Source organism: Leuresthes tenuis, unplaced genomic scaffold (genome assembly GCF_036924035.1).
Source record: "Leuresthes tenuis unplaced genomic scaffold, fLeuTen1.0.hap1 SCAF_17, whole genome shotgun sequence".
In the NCBI taxonomy this organism is placed as follows: domain Eukaryota; kingdom Metazoa; phylum Chordata; class Actinopteri; order Atheriniformes; family Atherinopsidae; genus Leuresthes; species Leuresthes tenuis.
In genome coordinates, this window is record NW_027325371.1 from 30275977 (window position 1) to 30280797 (window position 4821).

Genomic DNA, 4821 nt, shown 5'->3' on the forward strand with positions numbered 1-4821 from the left:
AAATCAAAATTTCCATTTTGGCAGACCTCCATCTCTGGGAGTAAAACCTGTAACCAGGCCACTCCCCTCCACTGGCCTATGTGAGGATATATGCTACAATATTGCAAAAAACTTATTCTCTCTCTCTCTCTCTGCAGATTTCCAACCTGGGTGGTGAGAAACGACTTCAGAAAGGAGCACTGGAATTCCAAACGGTGACGAGATCCATTCTGACAACGCATGCCATTGCGAAGATAGCCGAGAGGGCAACGTGGGTTCACGCCATCCACTGCAGGAAGATCCCCGAGCAAACTGAGGAGCCCAGCTGTCAACCTGATCGACGCGAGGACGGACGGACGACACGAGAACGAGCAGAGGCCAAAGACGACGGACGGTGCAAGGACGCACAGACGCCAAAGAGGACGCCCCGTGGAATTGGCCCTGTGGATTCAACAAACACCAACCAGACGTGTTCCACCCAACCCCACCATGCATCACCTGATTCTGATGCTGTCGTGTTTGGCACAGCGGATGGAGGCTTACACCTACGAACCTGCCAGGACTGTCACTTTGACTGAAGGACAAAGTGCAACATTCACCTGCCTCGTTTACCCTGAAATTTGGCGATCAGGACGGGTTCAGGCATATTATGCCAAGTATGACAAATATCTATGCAGAGACCCCTGCGGCCCACACGATTGGCACTTGATCGTTGCCACTACTGACAAAACCATTGCTCCAAACAGAAATCCCAGCTTCACAACAACAAAACTTCCAAATTCCAACGGAGCCCAGATTACCATCTCTGATGTCAAACCCACTGATGCAGGTACGTATTGGTGTGGAATTGAATATCCAAGCTCAGATATGTACAGACAACTCACAGTCATAGTCAATGGGCCACCAGACCCACATGACGCCCCATTTCACATGCTGTCAGATGTTAACACGGTCATGTTGACCTCTGGAATTGAAGACAACCACTCCAACGATTATGAGAACATTACCAACATTATCAAACACATGAAAGATGCCATTCAACTCCCTCCTGTAATAGATGACTCATGGTTCCCTTGGCTGAAATCTTTGGGCCAAGGATGGCCAGCATGGTTTTTAACAATAATCCTATATGTAATGATTTTCCTTTTGCTCTGCACCTTAATTGCATGTGTATTGAAAAGGCTGTCTAACGTGCTCATGAAAAAGATGACTCATTCCTCCACATATGTTCAGGTGAACACCAATAATGCTGATCAAAATTCAACCTCTCCTCATATTCCTGACCCCGATATTTTACCCCAGCTAAGACTCTAACTTTGATAACAGTCTGTAAAATTTTATTTCATTTTGTTTTTTTGGGTTGTTTTTTTGTTTGCTTTGTTTTGTTAGTCTTTTCTCTGCTCTAATCAATTACCACAATGATACATTTTCAAATAGCGTACCGGATACTTAAGTATTCTCTTGCATTTAGTTTTCATCCATTTTATTTTTCTCTGTTAGTGATTAATTAATAATCAAAAGGGAGAATTGTGATGGTAAATTTTATGTCTCAGGACTGACAGACTCTCCAATCCACATTAACCATTTGTATCACCCAGACACGCTAATTGTTTTAAACTATTTACTTCTTAATTAACACTCAGACAAGATAATTGTTTTATCATCAAGACTGCATCCTACCCCCCCTGGAGGTTTGGTTACACACCTAAAGAACAAAGCCCACCTCCTCAGGTATAAATCCTTTGTGTTCCTTTTGTCTGTATCTTTTCATACCATTGCCGCTGAATGGTGTGGACTGATCTTTTTCCTTGCAACGAAGAATAAAAACTTAGCCGGCCGGCAGAAAAAGTAAGTTTCTCTATTTCATTGCTCATCAGAGGTATTAGGAAGGAAGCGATTAAAAACTTCCATAACAGTAGCTACTGACAAGCATTAAGTATGTCACACAGCCCAAACATATAACATTTCAGGACACACCACACAGTTAACAACCACAGTGAAGCGTGTCAAAGCCCAAACATGTAACATTCAACAGGACACTTACACAACACATTCAAATCAAACAGTCAGACAACATACAAGAACATATACCCCAGCCGGCATTGCTCCCTGCCTATTTTCCTACAGCTCACTATGTGTGCGCACACCTTTATTCACAAACTCTTCAACTTATACTCTTTTACCGAAGCTGCTACAGCTCGATTGGCCGAATACCCTTAGATCCTATTTCGGTGAATTTGACATCTGCCTTACATGTAACAGATTAGCGGTTTAGCAGTTTTAATTTAGTTTGAGTGAAGCAATTCATTTTATAGCAAAATCCGAAATCGTGAAGAACTCATGAAAGTAAGCTTATTCTTGGATTCCTGAAACTTTAGATTTACTCTTTCTTTTACTGCAAAGTACAAGGTTGTTTTTTTTGTTTAAATTTTTCTAGACATGGTATATATGAAGGACAAAGCAGTTTTAACATAGTTTGAGTGAAGGAATTCATTTTATAGATAGAATCCCAAGGGTCTGCTGAGAAAAGAGAGTGAATGCGAAGTAGACGTTAACACGGCTCTGGGAGCGAGCCGAGTGCGGGCTAACCGGGAGAATTGCTTGAAAGAAACGCGACACCGAATGAGCGGTCAGAACAAAGCCTCAATACGGTGTTTCCGTGATGTTTGTGGCTGCCTTGTCTTTTGCACAGAGTAAAAGACAAGGCAGCCATCAAATTGGGCCCGATTGTTCCTACTTGGTCAGCCGAGGAGCAAGGGGGGGGAGGAAGCGTCTCAACCAAGCAAAGCTCACCATGAGGAAGGTGGCCAAAAGGCCGAGAAGCGATAACTGTCCACTGGTTCACGTCCGAGGGCCCTTCCTGGCACAATGCGCAATTGTAGCGGTGTTCTTTTTATGGCCATAGGTGGCCAGAGTGTCACTTTGCACCTTCGCCCACCCGCTGCACTGAGCACTCTTCAGCCCTTTTAAATGGTATAACTTTACACTACCGCACGCTCCAGCGAGCAACATTCAAGCAACAACTTTGCACTCCAGCTTCGAACATCGGCACAATCGCAACAAGTAAGGCTACTCTACTCAGAGAAGTCACTCTGCACAGTAACAAGATTTCTTTTGCACAGACAGAAAGGGCTTCACCCGCAATGGTAAAGCCTGCCAAAAATAGAAACAACTCATTAGTGCTGCTCTCCACGGAAGTCTTTAGTAAAAGGCGAAAGACTTGTATGTTATGAAGAGAAACCAGAGTACGATTATCTGTCAATGCGGGAGCAGGGCATCAGGCTAGTTGGCATAACCACCTTCCATCATTGAGAAAAAGTGACAAAAAATCTAGGGCCGAATCAGCATTGAATAGTTCTCCGTCCCCCTGATATCCAACTGTTTCATCAAATGGCTTTATCCAATTTTTGTACCCCACCTCATCAGTCAAATACTCAAAGCCTGCATGTCCATAACCTGGCTTAGTGAGACGCATTTTGGCTGACTTGGCTCTGCACTGTCTGACAGCGCGTCTACCTCTAAATGCGCTCCTGTCATGTCTCTACCAAGTGCGCCAACACGCGCTCCGGTCAATGAACAGACGCAGCGTGGCTGTGGCTGCATGAATTGCGCCGCTAGTGTTCCCCCGGCTCTCCCACCGACACTTCGACCATGCCTGATATGTCCATCAGATTTGTCAAGCTACTGGCTGCGCGATCGCGGACACATTGTGAAGGCACCGTGTCAGAAAGCACAGCGTTCACTTGACGAGCTCGATAAAAAGACAGAACACGCACATTACTCCCAGCCTCCATCCCACCAGTACTACCACGCCTGCTAACTCCTCGATGCAAACTTCGACCCCCTGAAACATTTTCCTCACCACCAACATTGCTGGGCAAAGGATCTGAAGTTGGTGTTTGGTGTAGGGAAACACTTTGTCCGACTGCTGATGAGGCAGGGACGCGGGGCGGGAACGCATCACCACTAGCACCAGGACTAGCGAACAGCTGACCGTCATCTTCTGAAGGTATATTTTCCCCTTCAGAATCAGGATCAGCGAATAGAAGATCCAGCGCTTCTTTACAAGTAAACTTTTTAGTGGGCATTGTGCGATTATTGGAAAAAAGATACTCGCTAATGCTGACGATATGACTCTGCTGCTGTAGCTCAATGGTTTGCTCGGTGAAGAACTCATACTGATTCAACTTGCTGTCGCGCAAAAATTTTATATAGAAGGATGACGTTTTTTGCGTCATAGGTGAAGTGTGACATGTCTGCCAACCAGAGGTGTAGCGTATGAACAAAATATGACGTTATTTTTGCCACAATGGGCCGTTTTATTCAAGGCTTGGAGGGTTAAACCAGCTTCGAATTTTCATTGAAGAGCAACACCCATTATCCCTCAGAACATTACAAAAACTGAAAAACCTGCTTCCACCCCTCCACCTGCCGAGAAGCCGGCCTCCACCCCTCTACCTGCCGAGGAGCCGGTCTCCACCCTTCCACCTGCTGAGGAGCCAGCCTCCACCCTTCAAGGTGTTGAAGCTGAAAGGGATACTGCTGTGCCACCATTTTCAGGCTCTACAAAAGTAGAAAAGTGTATGTTTTGGAAACTTTTCTTAGTCAATATAATGAACGTGTATTGTAAGACTTTCACATCCAAAAATTCTAATTCTTTATTGTTTTATTTTCAATCAAAGATATCCGGAAAGCCTGGGATGGCATGACATCAGCGGTTATTCTCTCTAAAATTGGGCCTTATAAGCTTTTTTCCCTTGACATTTTCCGTACAGCACCAGGAAGGGAACTCAAGAGCGAGGTGAAATGCAGTGTTTCTGTAAACAATTTAGAAATGTTACT

The 4821-nt window shown here is 44.7% G+C and overlaps 1 non-coding gene across 1 annotated transcript; it reads right to left on the reverse strand.

The window, feature by feature from the left end:
* Nucleotides 1-3114: 3114 nt before the first annotated feature.
* LOC140274120 (U5 spliceosomal RNA) lies at nucleotides 3115-3228 on the reverse strand. The gene has a single exon (XR_011908102.1). It is a non-coding gene; the product is annotated as a U5 spliceosomal RNA (small nuclear RNA).
* Nucleotides 3229-4821: the final 1593 nt, after the last annotated feature.